The 23145-nt window shown below is 49.5% G+C and overlaps 1 protein-coding gene across 1 annotated transcript in view; it reads left to right on the forward strand.

Annotated features, from left to right (window-relative positions):
* The window catches only part of Zbtb7c (zinc finger and BTB domain containing 7C), a 322701-nt gene that overhangs the window by 68162 nt on the left and 231394 nt on the right, over window positions 1–23145 (forward strand). The window contains exon 2 of the mRNA XM_021214599.1: window positions 7434–7647. The gene's annotated coding sequence lies outside the window, so the exon portion shown is untranslated. The remainder of the gene's footprint in view (window positions 1–7433; window positions 7648–23145) is intronic.

A 23145-nucleotide genomic window follows, 5' to 3' on the forward strand; every position in this document is an offset into this window, starting at 1 on the left:
ATCCTGGCCTCTGCTCTCGTGCAGTACTTAGCCGCAGTGCAGCGTCAAAACAGGGAAAGCTCTTGGGTGCCTTGCTCCCAGGCATACTGTCCTACCCTGCTCAAGACCTGGTTGCCAAACCTGGAATTACACATGAAGAACTAGGTGGACAGTTGCTTTAGGCTGTTCTGTCCAGAAGGCAGCATGGCGACTGAGACCCTGAATTCACTGGGAAGATGAGGAAGAGAAGCCAAGTGAAGCGGTGTGTCCGAGGCAGTGCCTGACAGGGTGAGATGAGACCAGAGGTGCTGAGGGTCTCAGTCTCCTAAGAGCTTTGCAGAACAAGATCTGGAGGGATGTACAAAAATGAATTTCACACCACACATTCTTCTCTACAAAAGGAACAGAAGCCCGAAAGTGTTTAAAAACATACTTTAAGCAGTAAGATTAAAATAAAATACACTTTCTTACTTAAGGGTGTGATGTTTAGTTATCTCAAAAAAAAAAAAAATCACTTTTCTGTCTGTAGTGTTAGCATCAAAGTGAGAAGCATCGGGGACTGGGGGATCATGAAACTCGTCTCCAGATTCACAGATGGCGGAGCTTCAGAGACAGGAGGTGACTTGCCCCAAGTTCTACACTCTGGTGGATACAGAGCCAGGGACTTGAGCTTGGCTCACTGTAGGACAAAATGGGGTCGGGGGTGATTGCAGCCAGGGTTTGAACATTGTTCCTGGCACTGCAGATGAGGGCCAGGACTCTCCCCAGCCTCACCAGGTCAGCGCCAAGACCTAGGGGGACCCTAGGGAGCCTGAAACATCTGTCCAGGGATAAGTTGAGACTGCACCTTTGAGGTGTCAGTCAGGACGAGTGCAGCTGGGAAGCCAGGGATGCTACTAGGGACCACCTGGGTAGGTAGTCTAGAAGTACAAATAGCCCAAAATGTAACAAAGACAAGAACATCCTCCTCCAGAATCTTCTGTCACAGCTGTTGGAGAGGAGCTCACTTCTGGACTTTTCTGAAAGGCAACAAAGAGGCAACTCCCAGGTGCGCCTGCAATCTCTCAGGAGCCTGCTTCTAGGGCTGGTTTTGGCATTCTGTTTCTTGCAAGAGGGGCCCAGAGGGTTGCAAATCCAGGCTGCCCAGCAGGTCTGCGGCAGCTTCTCACCCAGTGTCTCTCCACACATTTCCTATTTTTACTCTTAATAACCACGCTCAGGGTTACCAAGGTCTCCCTGTTGCTATAGTGAGAGGTGATGGTGCCAGCCTTCTAAAGCGCTGGACTCTTGGCTCTGAGGGAAAACACAATCCGAGTTGCCGTATTTTGGGGTTTGACTGAGAAGATTTAATGCTCCGTTTTTCAGCCTTTGAAACAATGGCAGCATGTGCTAAAAAAAAAAAATTACATAAAACCACAGTAACAAGGAATAATGGGCAGTTCTGGGGAGTGGGCATCTGAGAATATATAGAAAATAAATTTTAAGTTACAAAGATGACAAAACCTCAAGAAAATATAGAAAATGACAAATAAATTAAAGCAGACATTGCTAACACCGCCTCCGTGGCTCCCACCGGCAGCCCCACCCTCAGTGGACAAGTGTGCACAGGCCAGTGCTGAAGACAACAAGCTGTACTGTCAGCTCTTGGGGAACTGTGTTCTGGGGCTGCTTCCTGCAGAGTCATAATCGTAGGTCAGGTAAAATCACACCACGTCACACAGCATCCTCCTGCTCTTCTTCCCCGGTGTCTCTCGAACCCTCACGGTCACCCCTGAACCACCACTGTCTGCATATGCTCCTCCTCTGATGTGGGTAACTGGCCACCTTGGTCCCCGTTTCTTCACGAGCATCCCCGTCTCCTGGACGCTAGCACGATCCTTGCTAATCAAAGGATGGTCCCAGACCAGCAGAGTGACATGGCTGGCCCCCAGGAGAGTATTAGAAATGTACATTCCCACCTCACCTGGGTCTACAAGTCAGCATCAGTATCTGTGTTAGGACAAGGAGTCTGGGAGCCTTTGATCTCATGTCCACATCCTCCAGAGCTGCAGGGCAGGAGGCAGAAACCAGGTGCACACACTACTGACCAGACAGAAGGAGTGAAGGGGCCAGGAGCGCATGTAGGAGCGAGGGAGTAGAATATGTATGATTGACAACTCGGATCCAAGATGGCTGCTCGGAGCAGGAACGTGTGAGTAACACAATACCCCCTCCCTTTCACTTCCATCTCATAGATGAAGACTTTAAAGCACAGAGAGGTCTACATGCTTACTCAGAGTCACACAGCACATGGGTATAGTAGGACTAGGATTCAGACACAATTCCATAGTCTTCTCCCCCCTTTTTATTGGATATTTTATTTATTTACATTTCAAATGTTATCTCCTTTCCAGGTTCCCCCTCTGGAAACCCCCTATCCCATCTCCCCTTCTCCCGCTTCTGTGAGAGTGCTCCCCCACCCACCCACCTGCTCCCACCTCCCTGCCCTGGCATTCCCCTATATAACCGCCCTGAGATGTGGCCCAGAGTTCCAGCTGAGCAGCAGGATGAGGAGGTTGGTTTGCACCAATGGAAAAATGGAGTGACTGGAGTCTGTGTAGTTACTGTTAGCCTGAGTTAGGACTCAAAGTTGGAACGCTTTTAGGTACCAAACTGATCGGCTTGCACACTGAAGCATCAAGGCAGGAAGTTGATCTGTGCTCTGGGAACAGTCTCTCCTTCCACACTGACCCTTGATTCCAGCCCTCTCCACCCCAACCCCCATCCACTCAAAGATAATTTCCTTCCTCTTTCATGGTGGGAAGATACAAGGGTAGATAGCTCTTTCTCAAATCAGGAAGCGATAAAGCAATAAATCCAACCGTTCCCTTCTATAGCAAGTAACCAGGCCCAGAGAACTCCGGTGCCTACTGAGGCCACACCCTGGATCTTTGCATGATGCTGGGCTCTTTGTCTCCGGTGGCTCAAGTACCTAGCCAGCCTGTACCACGGTGTTGACTTCCTAAATCAGTATCAATTCTGCCTAAAGCTTAGGCAGCAAGATGCAGCTCACTCACTGGTGTAGAATAAAATATCTGCTTGCTGGTAAGGATCCAAGCCTTGCAGGGGTGTGTCCCGAGACTCTTGAGACAGCCGGCCGTCCTCTGGGACTTTCCTTTCCCACTTCCCAAGGGTAGCCACTTAACATAGCCCTCTCCTTCTTTTTTTCTTTTTTTCCTGCCAGCCATTGGGTTGCGCAGGATCCCTGCCACGACAAGGCTATTTTTAACAAGCATCCCAGGCTTCAGGGGGTTGAGGAGGGGGTAGAAAAAAAAAGATTCTATTTGTATATCTTTAATCCATTTGAGAAGGCACTGGTGTTCTCATGCCTGCTGCAAGGGTTGTGGGCAATTGATCAGGCGCTGGGTAATCCTTTTTCTTCCCTTAACAAGGATGCTGGGATTCCAGGGGTGGGGGCCTGGCAGTCTCCTGATCCCACTGCCCCCAGCGCTCTCTCTCTCTCTCTCTCTCTCTCTCTCTCTCTCTCTCTCTCTCTCTCTCTGCCTGGAGAATGCTTGCAGAGTCTCCTGGGCCAGGGAGGTCTGGGAACCTGACTCTCAGTGCCAAGCTCATATTTAGAAACTTCTCCAGCCAGACTTTGGCGCCTGTCCTATATGGGCTCTGAACGGTGTGTGTGTGTGTGTGTGTGTGCACTCATATCTACTACCCCCAAGCAGGCAGATTCTGAGTAAGCAAGTCCCTATATGACAATAAGCTGTGGCAACCTGTACCCCTCGGGCCAAAGGGGGTGCGCATCGGTGGCCCTCGGACCACAGGGAGCAGGAAGATGTCACAAGCTCGGCCTGGGCAAATGATTGTGGGAAAGGACTTCCAGCTCTTGGTCCACCCTCTGCCCACTTTCTGCATCCCCTCCCCAGGTACCCAGGGCATGCTCCTGCCTCAGAGGGACTTTCTGACTCTCAGCAGGACAGAGCATGTCCTGTCTTGCCCTTTCTGTCCTGACCTCCCTAATCTGTGGAATAAGACCTAGGCTGCCTGCACCAGCCTGTCCCTTCTCTCTGTGCAGGGCTGGGTCTTCTGTTGGCTCTGATGGCCTTGGTGCCACGTGGCCAGGGGAGCAGTCACCCCTTTCCCCCACCCCACCCACGAGTTCTTCCTAGGCTTCTTGCACAGCCGTCCTGCAGAGCCTTCTGCTTTTGATGTCAGTGCGTGGTGCCGGATAACTTCGTTGCACCCAGCATACTTTACCCAGTAGCCCTCTTAGGTGACAGACACCATGGTTCAGCTCCACTTGCCTCTGCTGTTTAATGAGCACCAGCAGGGCAGGCCCCGCATCTGCCCGATGGTGGTCTTGAGACTTGAGAGGTGCAACTGTGGGAGATGGGGCAGGAGGCTTTCTGCTCTGGAGATGTAGCCCCTCTGCAGCTCTGCCCTGGGACCACAGGGACATGTTCTCCAAATGCTTGCTGGAGAAGAGGTTGTGTTTCCATAGTCCTGTTTCCTGATGGCTCAAGGAGATGACTCTCCTCTCCTCTCATGGCAAGGCCTCTGAGAAGGATCAGGGAGACTGGGGAGATATTTTCTATGTATCTCCTCCAGCCAGCCACCCGGTAAACGTGCCCCGGGGCTGAATAAGTGAGGAGGGAACAAAGGGGAGCTCAGCCTTGCCAAGCAAACCCCAAACTGAGATGGGAGTGGGGCTCAGGGGGCCCTCGGGGACCAGCCCCAGCTCTTCCTTTTACAAGAAAGTTCTGAGGGTCAGAGGAAGTGGGGAGGGTACCTCAAATCCATCGACAGACCTCCGAGGCCAGAGGATGGTGAGATCTGGAGTGGATACAAGGCTGCCCTAGGTACCTCTCGCCCTTGGGGAAATTGCCTTTTCATATGGTTGGGGGTGGACATTGCAATTTTTCTTTGAGGGTTAATTGTTTGGCTGACAGCACAGATAATTAGGACTGAGAATCCTGGAGCGAGGGTGACAGCACCATCTGCTGCGAATATGTTTCAGCCCCACCCCACAGGAGGGCCGGGACGTGCCGGCCCTGCACACACATACCCCGGCTACAGAGGTGTGGGTGTCCAGCCATTTGCTGTCAGTCCAGTATCAAATGACCCAGCTGACTGTATCACTGGTGGACCAGGATAGTGGCCTGTTTTGTAAGAGCAGCTCCTTCCCTTCCCCCACTGCTCGTGTACACACACGGGTCTCAATTAGCAAGTACCGATAATACCGGGAGCTGATTTTTGATCCTCCTTGTGGTCTAATGTGTTGCACCTGGTCCTCTGCTGGCTGGAGGCAGGCATGAGGAGCTATGGAAATGATGGAGCCATTAATGTTTGGGCTCATCTTCCTGCCTCCTTCAGGATCGCCCACCTGTCCTGGCATGCTAACCTTAGCCTGTGCTGCTTGCTACAGAATTGGGCTAGCCCTGGCTACCGAGGCCAGGGAGCATGACCTGGGGGAAAGTCCTGTGTGTCAGAATCAAGCTGAGAAGTCTTTGTCCAAAGTGGGGCCCTTTCTTCACGTGGGCAGAATCCCATGGGTTTATTTATCCTTTCTCCCTTTTAGTTCTCGGGAGTAGATCACGTGCATTAGAAAGCATGTGGAGCATACATGTGCTTTTCAAGGGGATCATAGGAATCATAGTACCATCTTGCCTTCCGAAGAGGAAGATCCACCGTGCTGTTCCAGATCCACCATGCCACTCCAGACCCGCCATACTGTTTGAAGAAGGTCCTCAAGGGCGGCGCTGTGGGCCAGGTAGCTTGGAGGTTAGTGAGTGAGCAGCACCTGAGTCGTGGCCAGTTCTCTTTGAGCAAAGAGGATGCTCCTCAGTGTCTTTTCAGCACATGCCTTTCCCTGCTTCATGCCCTGTGCCCTGCGCCCTGCGCCCCGTGCCCCATACCCCATGCTCCTGTGCCCTGTGCCCCTCGCCCCTCTCTCTTCTTACTCCTCATAGCCTTCCCCAGGAGAAGACCCAAAGAGTAATTATCTCTTACCCACTCCCCAACGAAGGGGTGGCCACTGTTCCTCCTTGCTTCGCATTCTGTCAGCCCTCCTCCTCTGGGGATCACCTGACATTTAGACAAAATTAACCTAGCACAGGGAAGCTTCCTGGGGGGGGGGGATATATATATTGGAAATAAATGCCAGCCTTGACTTTCTCCATTTTACTGTGTGACGTTTAGCCATCTTCTCAACCTCTCTGTGCTTCTCTTTCATCTTTGAAACACCTCCTCACGGAACTACTGCGGTCATCATACGAGCGGCACGTAGGTCATTGTCATCTTGCTTCGGTGGTCCATGTAGGCCGCAGGGGAGGATGTATGTTCGGATGTGTGTTCTTTGCTACCTGCATCTTGTGCATGGTGCCTCCTCTTGGGCATCTGGGCTGTTCTTCGTTCACAGCCCATTCTCAGCAGCTGGCCCTCTCAGGCCAAGAGGACCCTGCATGCATCTCAGTCCTGTGGGCAGCAGAGCTGCCCCAAGCCTGATGCAAGGGGCGGGGCTGCAGCCTAGGGGTGGGGCTGCAGCCTGGGTGGTCCCAAGGCCTTCTGACTCTTCCTGGAAGAATAGAAGCCACAGTCTTGGCCCTGACATGTCAGGAATCCGTGGAAGCAGTGTCAGGGCCTTTGTCCAGTGACACAGGGAGCTTTCTCTCTCTTCTTGCCTCTTCCTTTGAGGTAAAGGGCCAGAAAGACATTCATCATGGGCCACAGGTAAGTTTTCTTCCTGCAGCTCCCAGCCTCTAGCACCCCAAAGTCTTGCCCCCGGATACGGCAAGCAATAGAGGCGTGTGTCCTGTTTTCTGTGACTCTCACTGGCAGAGTGAGAGAGTATCCATTTCCTTCCTCTTCCAGAACACTGGGACAGCTAGGGGGGCTTGTTGATGGGTCTGAATGGAAGCTTGAATGACAGCTAGCAGGTAGACACCTGGTTGAAGTAGGCAGAATGAAGTATGTAGAAGTAAGAAGTCAGGAATAATGGATGTGCATGTGTGAGTATGTGTGTCCATGTGTGTATATGTGTGTGAGTTTGTACGTTTGTGTGCATATGTGTGTGCAATGTGTATGAGTGTGTATGTGCATGTGTGTATATGTGTGTGTGCATGTGTGTATATGTGTATGTGTGTGTGCATGTGCTTATATATGTGTGTTGTATGTGTGAGTGTGTGCATGTGTGTAAATGTGTGTGTGCATGTGTGTGTATGTGTATGTGTGTATGAATGCGTGTGTATGTGAGTGTGCTTGCATGTGTGTGCATGTGCATGTGCACTCAAGCCTTGAGCCTGTCTATAGTCAGATCACTGTCATTGGAAACCCTACATGGCTTAACCGCCAGGTACCATGGGATTTAATAATAAAGAACAATAGGAGGCTTGGTAGAAGACAAGTCACACCTGGACTTGTACACCTGGGCCTAATTGTGATGGAGACCTCTGTTCTCCTTGCAGATCTCCTCTGAGGCAGCTGGAGCTCAAATCTCCCCATCCCTGAGGATTCGGCCAGCCAGGAGAGGAAAGAGGATGGCACAGGGCTTACCCAGGGCTGAGCAGTGAGCCACAGCTCTTTGAACCTACAGCTCCGACTGGGAAGCTCTACCACTGGAGTGACTCGGGAAGAATTGATGCTCTGGCCCCCAGCGACATGTGCATGGTGTAATGACAGGTAATGAACCTGAAGCTCGGCTATCCTTTATCAATGATATGGCAGGTAGGGGAATATATCAGCTTGTATTGGGCACACAGTGTCAGCCCCAGGAAGATAACTGTGCAAACAAAGCCCATGAAGCCTGATAAGATGATAGATGGACACCTTGGAGTTATTTGTTTTTACCCATGTGCTGTTGAAGCCGGGTACCGGAAGATTTAGCAGCAGCCGAGTTCACTTCCTATGCCTTGTGGGAAGGCCTGGCGCCTGGGTTTTGCATGCAGCATATCTTATTTGAGGGATGCAGAGTACAAATCAGGAAGTCACAATTGTCATGAACTCCTGCAGGAAGCGGGGGACTTATGTCAGCAAGGAAACTGAGGTAATGAAGGGCAAGGGAGGTCTTAGACACCCATGATGTATGAGGGGTACGCCAGGGGCTTTGCACCTTGGGATCACCTCAGGGTTGGTTCAGACACTTAGAGTTCTGGTGCTCATGAAGAATAGAAAAGTGTACTGTGCCCAACCACTCCTTCCAGGGAGCCTGGGCATGTGGGGGAAGGGTGAAACAGCTGGGAGGGCTTGTGTGGGGACGTTGAGGGGACATGCAGGACCTAGCAGATTCTGTGGGTCTAGCGGTTCATCCTAGGATCTGACCAAGGCAGGAAGCGTCAGGTGAATCCCTAGGGCCAAGAAGGCATGGCCTCCTGAGACTAGAGGGACAGGGCCAACAGGGCTGAAAATGCCAGGATAGAACTGCTACTACTGCCTGTCTGGTCTGCACCAGTCGTGACATGAGGGTGACACCCTGGCAGTCTCCCCCATGGGGAACAAAGAAGGCTGAGACAGAAGCAAAAATAGCTTGAAGTCTTGGGAAATGACCTAGGGGGCAATGGGAGAAAGGCCAATGGCTCGAAGCAGGCAGCCAGAGAGGGAGAGGGTGTGGCGAATTCCATCCAGCTCAGGCTAGGGTTGAGGTCTTGGTCAGAGCCAAGGTCTGGGGAGGAGCAGAGCATTAGGACTTCTGGGTGGCCTTGCTTTGAGTCAGTCAGAAGGAATAAGTGGAAAGAATTTATCAAGCTAAGCCCCTCTCTAGGAAATGGATAGGCTACTGGCCTCAGGTGGTGGCACGCTAGACTCCTACCTACTGGGGATGGGGCGAGTGGGAAGGAGAGGAACTTGAGTACCTGGGGCAGTGGGAGCTGGCTATGCCTTGGGGTAGGGGAGGCAGCTTCAAGGGTTCTGGGTTAAGCATGACTCTGAGCTATTAGTGTTGAGTGTCATGGTTCACATTCCCGCCCTTGGTGGAGCCGCTGATCTACACCTTTCTGCCCAGGTTGGGGACTAGCCAGTGCTGACCCTGAGAAGGGTGTTTAGTGTGTGTGTGTGTGTGGGGGGGGGATCTGGGGCTGAGTGGAGCAGCAAAGGTCCTGCCCTGCAGGGATGGGCTTGGAGACTCTGTGTGTTTTCAGGACTCATGGCTGCATTGTGCTGATTAACCAATATTTGCCAAGCACTTATTACATAAGTCACACCTCAGTCACTGAGACCAAACAACTGACAGAGACAGGTTAAGATAGGAAGGATTTATTTTGGCTCAGGGTTTGAAGGGGTACCGTTCATCATGGCAGAAGGGCATCATGGTATCTATCTATGCAAACCAGGAAGGAGAGAGCATAGACTGGAACCAGAGCTAGGCTATAAACTCCAAACTCTGCCACTAAGGCCTTACATCTACCTGTCAGTCTGCCTTGTGTCTTAAAGATTCTGTAGCCTCACAATATAGCAGCCCCGGCTGGGGACCAAGTCTTCAAATGCTTGGGCCTATGGAGGACATTAAGCATTGAACCTTAACATCTCTCCTGTTCTGAGCATAAAGCCTGAGCTCCAGAGAGCAAAGTGTGTCTTAGGTAGGGTTCCTAATCCTGTGGTAAAACTCCATGACCAAAGCAATATGGGGGAGAAAAGGTTTATTTATTCTTATAGCTTATAGTCTGTCATCAAGGGAAGTCGGGACAGGAACCTGGAGGCAAGAACTGACAGAGGCCATGGAAGGATGCTGCTTAGTGGCTTGCTCCTCTTGGCTTGCCCAGCCTGTTTTTCATATACCTTCCTGGACCACAGACCCAGGGGTGGAATCACCCACATCAATCACTGATTAAAAAAAAAAAAATTCCCCACAGGCTTGCCTATATGCCAATCTGGTGGGGACATTTTCTCATATGAGGTTCCCTCTTCCCAAATGACTCTAGCTGTATCTGGTTAACCCTGTGGCCTCATGTGGGGCAGAGGAGACAGCACAGAACCAGGTTCAGGCCTCAGGTGTCTTCAAATGTGTAAAGCTCCACCTTTCTCAGATGGCTCAAAAGAACAAAACAAAACAGAGCATGCAGCCTACTGAGCGTCTGGCCCACCATAAGTGATCAATCCATTGAAATTATTTCATTACTGGGTCCTCATGGGTAGCAGTGGGGCTCGGAGAAGTTCGTTCTACCTGGGGCTTCTGGGCGAGGACAGATTTACAAACCTGGCCATCAGAGGTGTTCTGGACACAGGCATGCACGGGGGTCAAGGTAGGAGCCTAGCACTCAGAACTGCTCACCGCATTTTGAATGTTGGGGTAGAAGCTGGGTTCAGAGAAAGACAGCAGCCAAAAGAGGCAGTCAGAATTTGGAGTGATGTTGAACAGAGAGAGCATTCTCATAATTCTTGAAGAGTCTGCTTCTGTATCCCACGTAGGTTCTCAGTGCAGGAGAAGCGGGTAACAGAAGCCCACGTAAGTCTGGAGATTGGGACCAGCCACAAGAAGAAGCCATGAGAGTTGCTTTAAATTTGTTAGTAGCTGTATTGAAAAAAAGGAAAAATTAGCTAGTGTAATTGATTTTAACAATGTGTTTCATTTAACTCACTGTAGACCACTATAACTTCAACATGTAATCAATACACAATTACAAAGGAGATGTGTTATTCTTCTTTCTACAGAGCCTTTGACATGCTGGATGTATCTTATGCTTAATAGACCATCTCGGTTAGGACATACTGGATGTATCTTACACTTAATAGACCATCTCAGCTAGGACTGGCAACAGTTCAAGAACTTGGTGGCCACATGTATCTGGTGGCAAGTGGATTGTTCAAGACAGCTCTAGAATCTTGAGTCTCTTTCGAAGTAGCAACTGGAGGCCAGGTGGATCTAGAGCCAAACAAGAACAGAATTTACTGTCGTGTAACCTTCTTACAAAATGTTTATAGGGTGTTTCTGGAGAAGTTTGTAGAAGAGATGGTCTCACTGTGTAGCTGAAGATGATCTTGAACTCCTAATCCTCCCGCTTCCACATCCCAGGGTCTAAGATTCCAGGTCTGAGCTACCATGCCTAGCTACAAGAGATGTCTCAAGTCACTGTTATCAATGGTTTCTTGTGGTCTCTGGAGTCAGCATGGCTCCTGGCTCCCCAGGTTGTTGACCCAAGTCTCTGCCACTTGTGAGTTCAAGACTGAACTTTAGGGAGTGTGTAAAATACCCTAAAGCATTCACTGAAAGTGGAACGAACAATTTCTATTAGGCCAGGTAACCCTGCAGACTAGATAAAATGGTGAGTGACTGTTGTGTGATACTCGGTGTTGAGAAATAATTCTTTTTATTTTTGTAAATCAAATGGAAACAAATGTGAGTTTCCTTACGGGCTGAAGTTGGCAGACTTCCCAGCAGGCATTTCTGTAGTCCTGTCTCTGCCTTTCTGGTGCATGAGAACTTTAGACTTCGCAACTCAGAAAAAATGGGATGGTGGCCAGTCCTAGGCCCACAGAGAAGCTCCAGACCCCTGTGGCTATATGGAGCTAGTCTGCCAGTGTCTGTCCTTTCTTGGGTGTTAGAATTGACAAAGTGCACCCAATACAGTGAAGACTGTCAGCCAGTCTGGGGCCCAAGTCATCCTATGAGAGTTGCCCTTCAGTCCTGCTTTTCTGACTTCGGCCTCCGCCTTTGAAACAGGGACCCAGCCCTATTGTGGCACACCCCTCCCCTCACAGCCATGAAGATACAGCTCCTTAGGATAAGAAAGCCCATACTTCATTGTCAAAAACCATGGCTGCTCTCTCTGGGAATGGGAGGACAAGGTACACTTATTATTCTGTGACGATCCTCTGCAGTTGCCCCTGGCACCCAGCAACAGCAGAAAGCAGTAATTGCTGTGTTTTTATTAACACAGTGTCCTACATGTGTCGCTGGAACTCTACAAGGTCAACTTCCTCTGTGCTCAGGCTCCGTCCGAAGAATGCATTAAATAATTTTTGCCTTCTGGGTTTTTTTTTTTTTTTTGTCCTGAGACTCACATGAACACTTGTGTGAGGGAGGCGTTTGTAGAAACAGCAGGTGTTTATAAGACTCTGGGTTCCTCCAAGGGCTGCCTGGCCTCAGAGCCCACCTGGAACTTGGGCCTTGCTTCCTTGCCACGCCCCCCATGCCCCCAATTTCAAGGCGGTGAGTCCTTTCTCCCCTTCTGTCCTCTCAGTAAAGTGCTCCTACTGGGTGCTCCACCTCCGCTCTTTCTCCTCCAGAAGAGGGAGGGTTCTTTTCGTGGTGGTGACGGCAAGTGACCATGACATCTTTATTTTCCCACCCTGCTAGGTGAGCTCTCTAGCCAGGATGTTCTGGTTGTTCGCAATCTGTCCTTGTACAAAGCAAGGCTCCGGATCTGTAGGTCTTTCTGCCTCTTTAGTCTGGGCCTAGGGAGGACTGCTTGGTGTGGAGGAACAAGATCAGGAGATGTAAGTAGGTGCCTTGGAAAGCAGATGGGCCTTGCAGGAATGAGGGGGAAGCCTAGAGCAAATGGGATCTTCCCAGGCACCTGGCCCTGAGCAGTGAAGTGAGGGGCCTCTGGTGCTCACTGTGGTGGCGGCATTGTGCTATTTTAGAATAGAGGTTCTCCACAGCATCCCAGCAGGTGCCTGCTTCCTGCTTGATGAGTCTTAAGCCATTGAATTGCAATGAATCACAAGAGACTCTAAAACCAGTGTGTTGTGGCTTACTAGCTATTTTAGAAGGTGGTATGGCACACTTGGGTGGCAGTGTGTGAGGGAGGGTGTCACAGAATCCAGCACATATAGACAAGAGTGTTACTCCAGCATCTTCTCGGTTGGCCGTGTGGCCCTGCACAGATCTCTGAGCGTTTCCTCTGTGACTTCCCTCCCTGTTAATGGATGTGAGGAAGCACAGGGCAGTGGTTTCACCCTGGGTCAAGCCACACCCCCATCTTGAAAGAAAGAGGCTCGACAGTGGGTCAGTGGGTCGGTGGGTCTCATGGCCCAAGGTTGCTGAGAACTGGGGTACCTCCCTTTCCATGCTGAGTCCCTAGGGGGTTGCTCTCTGCACAGTCAGTCTCTGCGCTGCTTCCTGGGGGCCCCCAGGGAGCAGCTACCCATGCAATACCTCAAATTTTGGAACAGGGAGAGGCAGACAGCCACATTGCCCTTGACTGACAACCTTCGTACATGTACTTAACAATTTTAATTTTTCATGATTCTTCTGATAAAAATAGTGCCCAACTAAAAACAAAAACATTTGTATTTCCCATCTCCTTAATTAGTTTCTAATTTGGGGGTTCTTATTAGCTTAAAATCATCTCTCTGAAATGGCCCTCAGATGAGGGAAAAACATGCGATGCACAATCAATTCCAGTGAGATCTTCCTATTTAATTATGCTGATTGGTACACTAGAGACCCCCCCACACACACACCATTTGCCTCTCAGAATAAGCTTGATTTGTGCGATCTGGTTTTTAAAATTTTGGGATGCATATTTATCATGTTCATCCCAGTGTTGTTCTCCTTGAGGTTCTGACTTATCGCCTGGGAAGTGGGAAGAAGACCCTAGGGGCTTTTAGCTTGGATTTCCTGGGAGGAGTCCAGCCTGCCGGGAACATAAGGTCTTCCATGTATCTGGTGGTCAAGAGGTGGGCTAGGGAAGTGTGAGCTGGTGGAATTGTGGGGCTGGGTGATAGAGGAAGGCTTCCATGAGACCATTTAAAAAGGCTAATTCTGTGTCAGAGATGTTTCCAGAACAAAATTCTAGAATGTGCTCTTCTTCAAAGACACTAGAGAAACTAATTGATCAAAGAGAGTTGTCTCTCATGCTCCAAAACTGTGGGTCAGTGTCAGCTTTGCTGAAAATTGGGTAGCCGGCCGGATTCAATGAGAGACTACCCGGATATAAAAATAAATTTTTTTAGAGATATATTTATTATTATATATAAGTACACTGTAGCTGACTTCAGACACACCAGAGAAGGGCATCAGATTCCATTATAGATGGTTGTGAGCCACCATGTGGTTGCTGGGATTTGAACTCAGGACCTTCGGAAGTGCTCTTACCCACTGTGCCATCTCACCAGCTCCATAAAAATAAATTTTGAAAGGAAGGAAGAATCAGAGAGACTTCCCTCCAGGGTCCAGAGTTGTTCTGTGCACCAAGAGCTATTGGTGTCTTCTTGGGCCTCAGCCTTGCCATCTATAAAATGAGCTTCAGATCCCCTGCCTATACCTCATAAGAATGCCGTGGCTTTGTACAGTAAGAAGCCCAGGATCAAAGGTTACGTTTTGAGTCTATTTGGTGCTGATCCCTGAGACTTCAATCTGCACACATTTGCTCAAAGGCTTGTAGTGCTTGTCTCTGTCTCTGTGAGTACCATCCAACAATGTGTGTAAGGTCCTATGTACAGGGTGCCATCCGATGCTACCCAGAGGATGGTAGTTAGTAGGTGCTACTCTCTGCCCTGTGGACGCAGTAAGATAAAGGGAACTCATGATGGAGCTGGCCCTGCAGTGAGAGTCAGCAGAGGACCAGAAAAGCCGTTCTGATATGGAGAGATGAATGGTGCAGACTCAGAGGGAGTTAGAATTGCTCTTAGCTAGGGTGGTCTGTGATGGGTGGACTGGGAGCTACCCACTGTTTCTCGTAATGATCTCACAGTTGTAGTACCACCCTGCACTCCTGGAACTACCCCCTCCCATCCTGAAGCCCAGTTCATAAACTTTGTGTACATTCCTGAGCGTAGGACGAGGCACATAAGCCCTTCCTGTGCAGAGCAGGGTTGCTGGTCTTCTCCTGGCCCTTCCAGCCTCTCCCATCTTTTTTTCTCTTACTCCATATCCACAAGTTTTCCAAGAGGGTCTAGGGTTGAGCGTCCATCCACATATCCTCACTCCTGCCTCCTCTTTAAGCTGTGGACCAGAGCAATGCAGTGTGACCTGGACATCTGCCATCATCATGCCATCCCTTGAGTGTAAGCAGGCCACTCAAAAGACAAAATCACTAGGGAGGGGGGTAACATTAGCTTAAGTGGAGATGAAAGGAGGTGAGGCACCCAGGAAGTGGGCTTGGTTTCCTGGGTGCAGAGAGCTGCTTGGAGCACTGACTTTCCTGGCTCATGGGGTCACTAGCACTGGCCATTTCCAAGCCCATCCTATCCTTTGATTTGTACAGCAGAAACGAAAGCCAAGACTGGAGAGGGCCATGCCAGGGTGGGTATGCAGCAAGGTCTATCCAGTACCCTGACCCATGCCTGGATTTACAGGTCTGTTGGACTCGTCCCCTGCCCTTGGTAGTCCTGGATGGGCATAGCTTAGCTCATGAGGTGGGGTCTGACGTAAGTGCTAGAATTCGGACCGTTAGCTTACGTTGTTAGCACTGATGTTTTGGGCTGATACTTTCACAGCATCTGGCCCAAAGTTAGACCCATTTGTGAACCTGCCTGAAACCAGAGAGCGTGTGTCTCCTCCAGTGTGATATAGGGGACCGTGTCTCCCTCCTGGCATTGTGATGGTGATAAAACTCTTGGCTTCAGGGCCTTAACAACGTTCAGTTCTTGCTTCTTTCATCTTGGTCATCCTCAGCCTGGGAACGGGAAGGAACTAACACCACCCTTTAACAGTAAAGAGATGGTTTAGCGGGCAGCGTATACTTGGGTTCTTCAGAGTATGAGGAATTGGTCCAACAGTTAAAAAAAAAAACCAAAACAGTTGCATGAACATTCACTTGTGCACCCACCCACCGAAACTGCACCTATAAGACAAAAGTCTCAGAGTAACAAAAATGTGTCTGCCTCCATCGACGGCAGGTGGACGAGACATCAGCAACCCTACCCCATCCCCCATGTGGCCCGAGAAAGCTGAAGCTCTGTTCTACTTTCCAGAGTAGCCAGTTGTATTACCAACTCAAAACCCAAGAGGAAGTGGAGTAGAACCTTCCTGAGTTGATAAGACTTGACTGACAAGTTAACAATATTTGTTAATTGATCCATGTGCAGCCTGCCTTTTCAGCAGCCTCCCTGCCTCCCTGCTGCATTTGGAGTCACTGGTCTTCCTACCCCTTGGGTAAGGTCAGGTGACTGCTGGGGCTGACAGCAGCCATTCTCTCACCCACTCACTGCCAGGAGATGTGTGACTCAGCACTCACTCCAGCCTGTGATGTATGGTTAACGGTTCGATTTTTAAAATGGAACTCATGTCTGGAGTCCCCCCTCAGTCAATGGCTGATGTTTAGGAAGTGGTAGTGTTGACTTGGCAGTCATGAATGAGCTCTGGAGTGTCGAATCTACCTCTTTTCCTTTTTCTCTGTCCCTTCTCCCTCTATGCCTCTCTCTCTGTGTCCCTCCCTGGGCTGACATAACTTGACACAAAGCCAGAGTCATTTAGGAAGAGGGGACCTCAATTGAGAAAATGCTCTCACCAGATTGGCCTGTGAGCATTCCCAGTAAGCAGCAGTCCTCCATTTTCTTCTGCTTCAGTTTCTGCCTCCACGTTCCTGCCCTGGCTTCCCTTCCCGTTAGACTATAACTCTAAGCTGAAATAAACCCTTTTCTCTCCAAGTTACTTTTGGGCATAGTGTTTTATCACAGCAATAGAAACCCTAACTAAGACACCCTGTCTCTCCCTGTGCCCTTGTCTACTCTTTCCCCAACATTTTTAGATTTCTCCTTTTATGAACTTAGAGAATAAACACAATGTCATGATGCTCTTTGAAGGCCCCAGAGAGTAAGGGAGCAAACACGGGCTGAGGTTCTGGAGAGCCCTTAGCCCCACTCACTGTAGGATGCTAAAGAAGAAAGTCCCAGGTTCCCACTGGGTTTCCAGTCTTCACACGTGGGTTGAAAGAGAGGTTTCCCTTGAGCCTCAGCAGTATGTAGAAAGCCTGCAGTCAGTCAGGAAGATCTTTGTTCCAGTTTCAAAAGTAACTTGTATACACAGAAGAAATTAAAATCACACAGGGAGGTTCAATGGAGTGAAGGAATTAGGTCCCCCTACAATCAACAAAGATGATTTGGGGGTTACTATTTGATTTATGTTCACATAATCTGTTTAGTATCTGCCTGCATTATGGGCCTAGAGAATACCTTCATGTTAAGCATATGAGTTCTAGCTATACATATTATATCTTATAGCTTATATTTTTGCTTAATATTTATTTTTAAACTGCTTACATGCCTTATTCTAATTCTTTATAATAAGGCTTTCTATAATGTGGATGTAATTTATTAATAGGGTAGAGTTAATTTAGTTCCTTGGTGAACATCTGGATGATACATTAGGTTCTAGGATTTACTGTTTGGCTCTTCTCCGACCCCAGAGGGTCAGAGGACAGGCTTGAAGGAGCAGGGGGACACCTCTGTCCTTAGGGAAAGGCTTCACTCTCTCTCTTCTCCAGATCCTTTGCTAGCAAACACAGGGGTGAGCCTGTATGGGCACTTGGTGCCATGAGAAAGCCAGATGGAGCCTGGGAGCACAGAGAAGAGGCCCTGGGCAGGAAGAAGCAGTGGGTAGGGTGGAGACTGGGAGCATGGGGAGGAGGCCCTGGGTGGGAAGAAGCAGTGGGCAGGGTGTATGAGGCACAGAACTCTAACAATGTAAATACATGCTTAGTAATTTTGGGTGCTCCTAGAGCTGCCAGCAGCCAGGCAAGTCAGATGTGGTCATGAGCAAATGTGGGCACAGCCCTGTAGAGAACCACAGCCCTGGTACTGCCTGGGCCCCAGGTTGGTGAGCCTTCCTGGTCCTTCCAGAGTAGGCCAGGGGAACCAGGTGACCATGGCTGGGCTGAGCACATGGCAACACCCCCAGCTCCCTGTGATCACTACCCTCTTTCTGCACCAAAGTGAAGATGAGTTGTAGTCATAAATTTTTCCAACCTACTTTAATAAGGGTTCAAACTCCCTAGTCCACCACCTACCAGAGGTAGTAGAAAAGAAAGGTTATTAGGACACAGGGAGTAGACCTGTTTAGAAATAGTTCTTTTGGGGAGAGTCTAATCTTTGTTGACAGGAATATCAGCAGTTCAGTCCTGTAGCAAACGCAAGTAGGAACCAGCAGCTGCAGGCCTGGCCATCACACACCAAAAGTCAAACTGTCAAACACCACACACGAACCAGCAAGGGTTGTTCAATCCAGAAGAAACCACAAGGCTCACCAACTGGCCTGAGGTCATGGAATCGGCAAGTGCTACAGGAGCCTCAGGAGAAGTTCTGGTCCGTTTCTCTCTAAGGAGGGGAGCTCAGCAACACAATGTAAGGTGAATCAACACATATCTGTTGTTAGTGAAGAATATCGGGGCAGAGCAAAGCAAACCAGTGCTTGAGCTCCCACTGTCAGTGGGGTCATATTTATATTCCTTCTGAACATCATAGTCCTTTCATGTGTTTGCTTCAGCAAAACATCCTTCCCATCTGTGTCTGCTTCAGGAAAACATTCTTTCAGGTGTCAGCTTTAGCAAGACATCCTTTTACCTGTGTGCCCCAGGAAAACATCATTTGACATAAGTGAATTCCCAAGAAAACCAGAAGTTTCCACTTGAGAGAGTTCCTTGGCAGGACACTGTTAGCCTCCATTCTCCCAAGAAAACTGAAAGGAGAAAGTCTTGGCTTTCCACCTGCAGTCATTTCCTGTCTCCTCTTGTGTCTGACTGAATTAGAGTTATAGTTCAAAACCAAAATCCTGGGCCAGGAATGGCAGGGCTGTGTGTGATCCCAGCACTGGGAAGGAGCAAGCTGGAAGATGGTGAGTTTGAAGCCCAGCCTGGGCCACACAGTAAGACCATGTTTTAAACAACAACCACACATCAAAAAACCTGTACTGCAATGGTATGCAGGCATTTCTTTACCTCGGTCTCATGTATCCTCATTCCTGTCCCTGCAGCTGCTGTAGGTCACCATTGGTGCTGCATCGTGGGCTATCCCTATACTTTTTGTGCGGTTAGAAGGCAGAAATCTGAATGCATATGCCTAGGTTTCACTTTTCATATAGAACATAGCCTACTGAATACTCTGTAAAGTATCTTGGTTTTTATTTCCTTAACTATATGTCCTGGGAATCTTTCCACACTTGTACACATAGTACTTTTAGGCCTTCTGTGTAGTAAGTATTCTACCACAGTATGAGCGTACCAAGTCTGTTGGTTAAGTTCAGTATTCTTTTCTTCTTGCTACTAAAAGAGTTATTTATTTGCTCTTCTATTCATCTGAACTATTTTGTTTGTGTACGGTTAGTTACAAAGTAGCCTACAAAGTAGCCTAAGCCCTTACTGAGTAGAGTATACATTATCTATAAACAAGTTAAGTGAACAATTTAGGCCTGATGTCACGGTTTCTCACCTGGGCTCTGCCTGTGGGTGTTGGCATCTGGGTGGCAGAGTGCCTTCTGCCGAAACTTTGATTCTGTGTGCACACTCCCCTCGTGTGTGATCACATCCATTTGGCTGCAGACTGTGAAGTCCTTTCCTCACCAGTGCATGAGAAAGGGATATTTCACACACACTTCACATTAGCACTGTGATTTAGCTTCTGCATGAATAAGAATCAATGCAGCAGCCAACTGCTACCGGAGCCCATTTAGAGCCCATTCCAGGCATCCACAGCCCCACCTTTGACTGTGATCTTATCAGGTGCCATGTGGTAATCGTAGTAACAATTTATATTTTTCTTGTGCGGGCCCTTCCTAGGATGGTGAGTCTTTTCATGCCCAGAAGTGTCTGAGTCTATTGGTGGCCTCTAAAGTGAGTTTCGTCCTGGTCGGTTAGTAGATCATCAATCGGCCAGCAGAGCTGTCATCCTGCAGCTCCTGCACAATCCTGCCTGCACAGCAACCTGTAAGCTCTCTGTGTTAACTGGGGGCTCGGCACAGTCGGTCATGAGTCTGAGATGGACTCTTGCAGCCAACAGTGGGGCCACTACAGCTTCAGCCCACCCCACTACTCAAAAATTCTTCTGGACCATGCACTACTTTTTGGTCCCCATGCCTTCATGACATCTATAATGTCACCATCATCCCCAGTCACCTAGCAGGCCGGCTCACCATGCACCATGCCCCCGTATGCTTTCCCAGGAGAAGCACGAGGGCCCCTGCTGCCTTTTGATAGAAGAGAGGGGTGTCACCAGCGCCAGGAGAGTTCCTGCTCGCTTCTCAGCTCCCCTTAAATCCTCTCCTTTTGGGCTTCTAGAGCAGTGCTGCCTCTCTGCCTGGGGATGTGAGCGTCCTGCTCCTTCCTGGCAGTAACTTTGCTCCATCTCCAGGTTAACCCTGGCTCACCATTAGAGAACATCCCAGCTTTTGCTTCCCTAGACCTTTGGGTTCATGTTAGGCACTAGTGAGTGTATTTCAGTGTGATCACATGATTAGGCCATTTGGACTTCTGTAACAAGATGCTGAAATAGTAGGTTTCTGTTGTATTCTTCCAGTATTTGTGTGTGTGTGTGTGTGTGTGTTAAAACATAGAGATCTGAATGTGTGTGTGTGTTTCTAGTTTCTACTTTTATCATGTATAACATAACCTACTACTACTATTGAGCCAGGCCTGTGGCTCACACCTGGAATCCTAGCACGTGAGAAGCAGAGGCAAAGGATTGCTGCAAGGACCAGGCCAGCCTTGTTTATATAATGGGTTCCACATCAGCCAGGGTTACACACAGAGAAACCAGAATCAAAACAAAACAAAACAAAACAAATAAAAAGTCCAACAGCCTACTGTAGATTCCACACTACAGCTCACTTTATCTCCTTGCTGTATATCCTGGGAATCTCATCACAGTAGAGCATGCCCCTGCCTCACAACCCACAGAGACTCTGCTCCATCTGAAGGGCGAGAAGGCCAAAGTCAAGCAGCCGGCAGATTAGACAGCCACCCCTTCTACCACAGCCCCTTCTGGCTGTGTCTCCACAGTCTCCTCCAGGGAGCTCACTGGAGCCTTCTGTGAGGGCATTTGTCCCATGCACGAGGGCTCTGTCCGTATGACAAAACCCCCAGTACCGAATACCTCCCCTCCTAATATAGTCACTTAGGGGTTATATGTATAACTTAAGAATTTTGAGGGGTCACAGACATAAAGACCATGACATCCTGGCTTTTAATAAATATCTCAAAGGCTATTTACCGTCTCCCCTTACTAGAAGGCAAACTCCATGTCCCTTTGACAGCCAAACCCCAGGGTCCCATTACAGGAACAAACTCACTGCATGAAGCAAGTGCGGGCAAGCTGTGTCCTGAGGAACGGGGAATTTCGCGCTGCCAGTGACTATCCCCTTCACAGCGGTAAAGTCACAGGACTGCATAGAGTTTCAGAGGTGACATCTGAGTTTTAGGGAGGGACAACACACCCTGTAGGTTAGTCCAAGGGCTCTGGAGCAAGCTTGCCTCTTTCTGCTAAGCAATCCTGAATGGCCTGCCTACCTTCTTCAAGCCTGCTTCTCCATCTGTGAAACAGGATCAAACCCTCCCTTCTCTAGAGGAACACTGCGAGACTTGAAGAAGTAAATCCAGGCAAAGGGGCTTAGCACCGCGCTGGTTCCGAGAGCCAGTTATATCAGAGAATAACACTGAGCCCAAGACAGGGTGGCCTTCCTGACACAGCCACGTAGAACCGGGTCTTCCATCCTTGCTACCCACTGAGCTCTCAGGAGGGACACAGCCCTTGCCCTCCAGCCAGTTCCAGTCACGTGGCTTCAGCACAGTACTGCCCAGCCAAAGTTAAGTGCCTACCTTCCTCTGGGGAACATTTGATATCTGCAGACATTTTCCAAGTGTCAGGGATCCAGGAAAGGGATGGTTTTTAGCATGGAGTTGGGTGAGGCAGAGCATCCTCGTATGCACGAGATACCCTCTCCCTCACAATGACACCCAAACTGCCAGTGGGTCTTGAAGTCGAGCAGCCTTGCTGAGGGCTTAGAGGAGGCCTATGATAAAAGAAGTACACTGGAAACAAACTCAAGGGGAGCCAGGAGGGTCTTGGGGAGCAGACACAGGAGAGAATGTTATCTCCTGTTTACAGTTTAGAGAGAGAGAGAGAAGTGGAAAGGTGGGGGTGTAAAGTAACTGTGGGGAGCAAGGAGATACAGGGGCTGTCTGAGGAGATGGGGGTGCTCTGGGCAACAAGAAGCATCCCTTTGGATGGCATCTTTGACCCCAGTATGGCCTGCCCACTCCTGGTCCAGGGGGCCTTTAATTATGGGGGCGGGCTGCCGAGGAGGCAGCGGTGCTGCTCCTCACAGGGCCAGATCTGAGGGTGTGTGCAGGCCAGCTGCAGCAGAGGATCTTCCAGCAGCCGCCCCGCCGACTACCATAGCTGCCCTTGGGAGGTGTGAGGACGCTGGGTAGGTGTAAATCACACTCCATCCAGCTTCTGCACCCCAGGCCCAGTACCATTTTCACCTAGAAAAACGCCTAATAAAAATGCATTCCAAGTCAGAGTCCTAAAGGAGCGAGGGTGGGGAGGGGCAGGGGCTGGGAGCCTGGTGAAGCAGTGAGTGAGGCTATCCTACTCTGCTCGCGTGCACAGGCTGCCCCTGGTCTCCAGCTCCTGACCCAGGGGCCTCTGCCATGGGCAGTCTTCCTCTGTGTGTGTGTTCACCAGAAGTCTGTGTAAGCCCGCCTTTCCTCATGTCTATCAGCTTGCATGTCATGTTCCTGGTGCCACCTTTCCTGGCCATTTGCTCCTGTCCTTAAACTTGTTTTCATTTCTCTAAATAACATTAAATATGGACAGTTTGTTTGTTGTTTTTTTTTTTGCCTTTCTATGCCAGCATGTGAGCCCCAGGAAGGAGGGGTTGTGTGTATATGTGTATGTGTGGGGGGGAGTGTTCACAATGTATGTGTGTGTGTGTGTATATATGTGTGGGTAGGGGTATTATGAATATCCACAGAGCATGTGTGTGTGAGTATGTAGGGGGTGGCAGGGAGGTATTGATTACTGTCCACAATGTGTGTGTATGAGTGTGTATGTGTGTATATGTGTGTGTTTGGGGGGGTGTTATGAGTGTCCCCGGTGCAAGCATGCAGATGCACTGATGGTCTGGGAGATCAAGAGATTCCCGAGCAGTCTGAGCTCTTGACCTGGTTGCCAGGAGAGGGACCAGGTAAGAACTGTGTCCTTGGCTCATGGGAAGAGAGCTCTGCATAAGAGAGTTTATCTCCCTCCACATCGCCTTTAATCCCGGCACTCGGGAGGCAGAGGCAGGTGGATTTCTGAGTTCGAGGC

The sequence above is a fragment of the Mus pahari genome, chromosome 15, assembly GCF_900095145.1.
Source record: "Mus pahari chromosome 15, PAHARI_EIJ_v1.1, whole genome shotgun sequence".
NCBI classification, from domain to species: Eukaryota; Metazoa; Chordata; class Mammalia; order Rodentia; family Muridae; genus Mus; species Mus pahari.